We start from the raw sequence: 8,552 nt of genomic DNA on the forward strand, positions 1-8,552 counted from the left end.
AAACATCCAGTAAGGGGCAGTTCTGCGGACGGAAATGCCTTGTTGATGAGAGAGGTCAACAGAGAATGGCCAGACTGGTTTAAACTGACAAAGTCTGGTAACCGCTCTGTTCAATTGTAGTGAGAAGAATAGCATCTGAGATACGGTTTGGTGCTGTTTTGGCAGCACGAGGGGGACCTAAACAATATTAGGCAGGTGGTTTTAATGTTGTGGCTGATAGGTGTGTATATATAAATATATATATATATATATATATATATATATATATATATATATATATATATATATATATATATATATCACCTATTATTCAAGTATCACCTATTATTAAATTATTTCTGCATATGCAACTAGTTTCAATGTTAAACTTACATGAGTTTGTAAAATCCAGGTGGTCGTTGTAGCATCATTTTGACATTAAAGTATTAAATTAAACTTTATAATGAATTCTCTGTGTTGAAATCTGAATGCAACACATTCAAGTGAACAATACAGCAGCTTCCGAGCACGCTGAAACAATAATTCAGAGATTTAGATATACTGAAAAAAAAATTTGGTGTCTGCTGGCCTATTCAGTTCTTCACAAATGCTTTGTTACACTGATGTTTTGTATTGCATATTCAATTTAAAAATCATTAGTAAATGTTTTAAAGGTATATTTTCAAAATAGATTTAACATAACAAAGGGAAACATCTCATCCATATATGTGTACCTGCTAGAGGTTTTCTTTTAGCCAGCGAATATAGTTCTCAAAACTTCGTAATCCAACTGAAATTGCAAGGGCCCAAAAGCAAAGCTCAAGCATCCATGGAAACCATCTACATAGTGATCAACGTTGACTGCAACTCCGGCCTCCTCCAGTCATCTGCTGTACATGAGTCCGTCATCTCTCAGCACATCATGCTCACAGGTCATGATGTAGGTGGGCGGCACTGCCTTCAGTACTTCCTTTTTAGCTAGTAAAGGGGCCGCTCGCACATCCAGCAATCCTGGCAGCTCCTCTACCAGCTTTGGGTCACCCTGAAGTGGAAACGGGCTTATAGTTCTTCTGTAAAGTGACCGGAAGAAGTTGGGTCTAGTTGATCTTAGCTTTGGCTGCGGCTATCTTCTGGCCCTGACTCAAAGCTGTGTGGCTGTTTGCCAGCAAAAGAGCCAGTCTCTGATCCCCATCTAGGTACTCCAGCATATATCTGGCCAAGTGTGAATGGTATAGGATGGGAATGTTGGCATTCTGCTGGATGGAAGGTGTGTTGAAGTCCAAGGCCTGGAGCACAGGATAGATAAGAGCCTGAACTTTGAACTTAATAGAAGCGCTGCTGTCCAAGGCCAACTGTGAAAAAAAAAAAAAAAAAAAAACACACACAAAAAAAAGGTGATTATCAGCCATCTTTTGCGATTAATTCCTTTAATACAATATTTACAAATAGGAAAGGGCAGTTCATTCTTGTAGTATGGATGCTTTCGATACTGCTGAAGAGGATCAACTATCGACAGGAGCAATCCTCACCTTAAAAAATATCAATCCTAATTGTTTTTAGGATTTTATCACAAGCTAAAAAGCACACCAAATGGGACATTTATTATAATGGATTTGTGTGACATTTTTAAAAGTTTATTTTCCTGTATTGTGGGGCTTAGATCTAATTTCAACAGGGAGACAACAAAATGCATTAACGTTATTACAATGATGTGGTAATAATGGTCCCTCCATGCCCTACTTTACCATGAAGAAAGTACCACCGAAAGGAGGTTGGGATGGCTGGCCAGGTGGGAAAACTGCTAATAATAATAATAATAATAATTAATTACATTTATATAGTGCTTTTCTAGGCACTTAAGGCGTTTTACAGAATAGAGGGTGAATCTCCTCAAATACCACCAGTGTGCTGCATCCATCTGGATGATGCGATGGCAGGCATACTGTGTCAGAACGCCCAACACACACCAGCTATTGGTGGAGAGGAGAGATCAGTGGTGTAGCCAATTCATATGTATAGGGGATTATTAGGAAGCCATGATGGATAGAGGCTAATGGCCAGGACACTGGGGTTACACCCATCCTATTTTACAAGAAGTGCCTTGAGATTTTTAATGACCACAGAGAGTCAGGACCTCCGTTTAACATCTTATTCAAAAGACAGTGTCTTTTTACAGTATAACATTCCCATCACTATACTGGGGCATTAGGACCCACACAAACCACAGGGTGAGCACCCTCTGCTGGCCTCACTAACACATAGTTTTCCCCAGGAGCAGGTCTCCCACCAGACTCAACCTTGCTTAGCTTCAGTGGGAAACCAGGCGAGAGCTGCAGGGCAATATGCTGCTGGATTAAACAAACTGATTAAACCAGTTTCACAGCATAAGTCATGAATAATGCAGGGAGAGTATCATGTTTATAGTATAGATTTAGGGGGGAAAACATTTGGCTGTAGCAAACAGTGTTGGGGAAGCTACATTAAACCTGTAGCTTTCCAAGATACAAGCTATACATAACTTACATATAGTTTATAGCTATAGCTTATAGCTTAATGTGTATACCCATCATAAAAATTAGTTTGCTACACAATAAGCTACTAACAAAAAGTAGCTTGCTAACTTATTTGAAGCTTTTAAAACAACACCGAAAACAATGATAAAAAGCAGCAATTAACTAAAAAGTTCACTTAAATAAAGAAGATGCAGTGCCAGAGACTGCACAGGGGCTCAGGTGAATCTTTGAATCATTTACTAATTGGTTTATTTACAAGAACCATCCGAATGAACCAATTCAATACAATCAATTGGACTTCCCATTGCTAATACTGTATATATAGTATATACTCGTTTACTTTGAAGGGATAGTTCACCCAAAAATGAAAATTATCTCATCATTTACTCAGCCTCATGCCATCACATTTCTTTCTTCTACTGAACACAAAAGAAGATTTTTAGAAGAATTTCTCAGCTCTGTAGGTCCATACAATGCAAGTGAATAGTTACCAAGCCTTTGAAGCTTTGAAGATCCAGTTGGTTTGGGTGAGAACAGACCAAAATGTGACTCCTTTTTCACTGTACATCTTACCATTGCAGTCTCTAGGCACTATCATGATTTCACTTTCAAGTTTGATTACACTTCCTAGTGTTTGACACATGCGCAGAGCGCTAGATGGGAGTATAGGAAGTGTAATTGAGCTTGAAATCATGATCGCCAGGGAGACTGCTGTCTTATTACTTACACAGGTAGTTGTTGGTCTGCTATGGCATTACTGCTTGACGCACCTACTCCGGTGCCCATAGGTCAGAATGTCTCCTAGTGGCAGAGCAGTGGCAGGGACGTCTCCCTGCCACCCCCTGCAGCTGGACCTCAGGTTAGGTGTTACTACCCCAACACTTCTCCTTTCTCCTCACCCAGAGCCAAAAGCTGCTTTTCTCGGCCTCTTCAGCCAGGTCTTTCAAGACCTTCCGCTGGTTCACTCCCATATTCCTCAGGAGACGAACTGCTGATGTTCCAACAAAGCTGCAGCATCCTACTTCTACCGGGTAGATGATGGTTCTCTAGTCAGCCTTCTTGCACTCAGTAGCAAGATCTGAGTACTTCAGCCTCTTCCTCTCAAAGGCAGCCTCTACTCCCTCCTCCCATGGGACAGTTAGCTCAACGAGGAGCACGGTCTTGGCGCTGCTGGACCACATCACTATGTCAGGGCGAAGACTTGTGTTGGTAATCTCCCTAAGGAACTGGAGTTTCCTGATGAGATCAACTCTCATTCTCCAGTCCTGGGGATAAGGAACTATCCTTGGTGTAACCTTTAGCATGGCGCTTGCATTGCCCCCACCTTCTCTGACAAACTGGATGTTATGACACGCTGGTGGAAGGTGACCTCTACTCATGTCCTGTCTGCGCCCCTCCAGCACCTCGGCCAATCTGCTCAGGATATGGTTGTTTCGCCACCTGTAGTGTACATTTGGACTGCTGCAGAGAGAGCATCATTCTTCCTGGCCAAACCACTGGTGCAGGTTCAGTGGGCAGGGGAGATTGTTGTATGTTGCCCTGATAAGAAAACTGAGCCTTGCCTGTGGAATCTTCCACAGGTCCGCCATGCTGATGTTTCTGCCAACAACACCTTCCCACATTGTCCAGCCCCCCTGTCTCCCTGTGCTACAGCCTTGATTTTATAGAGTTCACCCTCCATCCTCGTCACCTCAGACACCACCAGTTCCTTCCTCTCTTTCCTGCTGGCCTTGGACCAGACCCGCGGAGCTTCTCCCCACCCAAGACCTGTCCTTCCTGTCTGGACTCTGCTGATGATCTCTTTGTGCTGCAGCCTGCTAATTGCCAGGTCAACTTCAGCATGGGCTTTCCATTTGCGCCCGTGTAGACCTGGACGTTTGTACTCCTCACTGCCTGGTCATTGGACTCCCTCAGCTCCAACACTAGCCTGGTCTTTTCTTGCTTTTAGCCCATGCTGATGGATTGCGGTGGCAGCTGTAAGATGTTCTTTCCAAAGAGACCCCTTTTCAGCACTGCAGCAAGCCCAGCCAGTCAAGATGTACAGTGAAAAAGGAGTTACATTTTGGTCTGTTCTCACTCAAAACCAACTGGATAGCTTCAGAAGACATTAATTAAACCACTGGAGTCTTATGGATTACTTTTATCATGACTTTATCTCCATTTTGGAGCTTCAAAGGCCTGATCACCATTCACTTGCATGATATGGACCTACAGAGCCGAAATTTTCTTCAAAAAATCTTTTGTGTTCAGCAGAAGAAAGTCATACACATCTGGAATGGAATGAGGCTGAGTAAATAATGACAGTATTTTCATTTTTGGGTGAACTCAATACCTGTTGAGCAACAGCAGCGGCAAGATTCCCCTGGCGCTGTCACCCGACACTGCTACACTTTCTGGGTCTGTCGAGTACTGAGCCAGCACCTCTGCTGTCAGGATACGTTTTGTGGCCTGAAGAGCATCATTATACTGATCTGGGAAATGTGCCTCCGGTGTCAGCCTGTACCTGAACATGCAAGTACAACAAAATATACAATGAAAGCAGCTAACTAACTTAAATAAGGCCTTTAAGGATGTAACAAAACAATGAGGCAAAACCTCTCAAGACCCAGAAAAATATCCTGCATGCTTACTCAACAGATATAACGACTGCATCCAACTCTTCAGCCATAGTCATGCACTGCATGTCATATGGCTTCATCTATTTAAATAAAAGAGAAACTGAACAGGTTAAACAACAGACTGATGAAAACAATACCTACTGAAAGTGCAAGTAAACAAACACAAATGTCAGAAATGAAAGTTATTTTTTGCCACTTTTGTTATAGATTTATTATACTGTAGATTGGGTGAAATTGTGAAATCAGGACATGTACTGTACATGCTGATATTATTCACATACAACAAACATGATAACAACACAATGGCTGTGCCAGGCCTACTTTTGTTTTGCAACTGACACATTTATGTTTAGGAAGTGAATGTTTATCTAGATCAAATTTCTTAATTTCCACTGAACACAGGCACAATTTTTTTTAGATGTGTTCCCTTAAACAACTACTAGAGGGTGCTTGGTGACTGCTTAACAGAAGCTTTTACAAATTCAAATCTCTAAATACTTTCTAAGACTTCAGATCTTTCTCTTAGTCCTTTTCTTTACCACATTCAATATATTCAGAAGGATCGAATTGCATTAAAAATGTGTCATTCCTACGATTCATTATATTTTCATGTCCTTATCATATATTATGCCTAAACATTTTGGATATTTACTAAGCAAACTTGCTGAGCAATGGCAAATAACCACAGGTCTTGATAACTGTTAGGGTCCATCCTGTTAAGCATCTTGTTAATTTTCTTTCCATTGTGTAAATAATCAAGTTATAATTAATAAAGTGCTTGAGCGGATCACGTGACGCCATGTGAGGTTCGGACGTGTGAACAGCGAGCTCTGCGCACTTTGCTAGTTTGCTAATACTTTTCATGTCATAAACAGGTGAGATTTGATACACCCTGATCTTTAACTGTTCTAGGAAGACAATAGGTCAAAGAATTCAAAATCCTTGGGCTCTGGAGACATTAAAAGATGCTTACATGCTCAAGCTGACGCACCCCCCAATTTGGGAGTCAATTTGGACGGTGAAGGAAATTCGTCATCAATTGATGAATGTATTGGCGATGCTGATAAAGGTCATTGATGACTTGGATGATTTTCGATCGATCACTGCCATGGAGACGAAATTCACTGATATGGTTACAAGAGTGGCAGAGTTCAAGAAACGGATCGATTATATGGAGTCATCGGAGAGGGAATTAGCTGCTAATCTGCTAGTGACCAAAGTAGATTTGGAGCACCTCTGGGAAAAGTTGGAAGACTTAGAGAATTGTAGCTGGCGAAATAATGTCCAAATTGTTGGAATTCCTGAAGACGAAGAAGGTTGAGATATGGTGAAATTTCTGGATGGGCTCTTTCCGAGTCTGATCTACATAACAGGCCATAAGCTGGAAATCGAGCGAGCTCACAGGGTTCTGGCTTGGAGATCCACAGGGGGAGACAGGCCCAATCATTTCTGGCCAAATTTCTGAGATCATCCAATAAAGATCTCTTGTTACGTGAGGCGAGGAGTAAAGGAAGGCTTTCATGGAAGAACTACAGCATTTTCTTGTTCCCAGACTTTGCGAATATGACAAGCGGACTGACTCTCTCCACGTGGAATGTGAATGGGTTGGGGCACCCCATAAAAAGAAGGAAGGTTATTTATTTTCTTAAATGTAAGAAATATGATATAGTGTTTCTTCAAGAAACGCATCTTTCCCCGCATGAAGCTGAAAAATTTGGGAAAATATGGGGTGGACATGTTTTCTTTAGTGCTGGCTCAAGTAAGAGCAAGGGAGTCATTACATTGTTAAACATCTACAATTCAAATGTCTTAAACAGATTAAAGATAAATTAGGAAGAGTCATTATTGTTTTAGCAGAAATTCAGGGGCAAAGATTGATTTTGGCTAATATTTACGCACCTAACGCTGATGATCAGGGCTTTTTTTATAGATCTTGTGGGGATGTTGCAAGCCACAGTCACCCCTCATGATATAATATTGGGAGGAGACTTTAATCTTGATGGACTCAGTCCTTGATCATAGTGAAGCAAAAGTGTGTGTTCCTTCACAGGATGTGTACAAATCTTGGTCTTACAGATATTTGGAGACTTCTGAACCAATCTGGTAGGGACTATACATTTTTTTCATCAGACCATAAGATTTATTCTAGAATAGATTTTTTTAAATATATATATATATATATATATATATATATCTAAGTCCCTCATTTCATCTGTTGTTGATTGCTCAATTGGAAACATCTTAGTCTCAGATCACACCCTGGTGAGTTTAGAGGTGTTGCCACATACAGAGAAAAAGGAATCATATAGTTGGCGCTTTAATGTATCCCTTTTGCAAAATCCTGAATTTCAACGAATGTTAAAGGCCGAAATCAGTGTTTATATGGAGACCAACTGGTCCTCAGTATCCTCTGTGGGCGTGGCTTGGGAGGTACTTAAGGTGGTTCTTAGGGGTCAGATCATTCATCAAAAAATTAAAAACACAAGAACTCGTGGAGTTGGAAGGGAATATTAAAAGTGCAGAGGCAGAGCTGAAGCACTGAATGCCGTCTGATAGCCTCAGAGAATTGACCTGATTGAAATACAGATATAATACTATTTTGTCACGAAAGGTGGCGTTTTGGCTATTTAGGGTAGGATGGGGAACAAAGCAGGGAAGCTTTTGGCTAGATATATAAAGCAGAGAGAGTCTTTTTCTACCATTCCCTCAGTGAAATCTGCTGTTGGTGAAATATTTACCTCAGCCATTGATATTAATAATGCTTTTAAAGAATTCTATCTTGATCTCTATAGTTCCATGTCGTCGTCTACTAATGAAGATATTAGAAACTTTGTGGAACCATTAGAACTCCCTAAACTGACGACTGAACAAAAAAATGATCTTGATTCTGAGATAAACTTGGAAGAGCTTGGTGAGGTAATTAAGGCCTTGCCTACAGGCAAGGCTCCAGGGCCAGACGGCTTTGCCGCTGAATTTTTTAGATCTTATTCTACAGAACTGGCTCCACTTTTGTTAGAAGTTTATACGGAATCATTAAAGAATGGAAAGCTTCCACCAACCATGACACAAGCCCGGATCAGTCTGATTCTTAAAAAGGACAAAAAAGCAAGTGTAGGAGTTACCATCTAATCTCTCTGATAAAAGCTAGATGTAAAAATATTATCAAACATTTTGGCTAACCAATTATGTAAAGTTTTGACATCTCTTATACATATAGATCAGGTGGGGTTTATTCGGGGCTGCAGCTCTTCTGATAACATTAGGCGTTTCATCAATATCATGTGGTCAGTTGCGAATGATCAGACTCCGGTCTCTGCCATCTCACTTGACACCAAAAAGGCAGAATGGGATTATCTTTTTAAGATTTTGGAAATGTACAGGTTCGGAAAAACTTTTATTGGTTGGATTAAGTTACTTTATAGACACCCGGTAGCGGCAGTAC

At 40.9% G+C, this 8,552-nt stretch overlaps 1 pseudogene; it reads right to left on the bottom strand.

The window, feature by feature from the left end:
* Positions 1 to 716: 716 nt before the first annotated feature.
* LOC127431641 (neutral cholesterol ester hydrolase 1-like) lies at positions 717 to 5,184 on the bottom strand (annotated as a pseudogene).
* Positions 5,185 to 8,552: the final 3,368 nt, after the last annotated feature.

This window comes from Myxocyprinus asiaticus, chromosome 41, assembly GCF_019703515.2.
Source record: "Myxocyprinus asiaticus isolate MX2 ecotype Aquarium Trade chromosome 41, UBuf_Myxa_2, whole genome shotgun sequence".
In the NCBI taxonomy this organism is placed as follows: Eukaryota; Metazoa; Chordata; class Actinopteri; order Cypriniformes; family Catostomidae; genus Myxocyprinus; species Myxocyprinus asiaticus.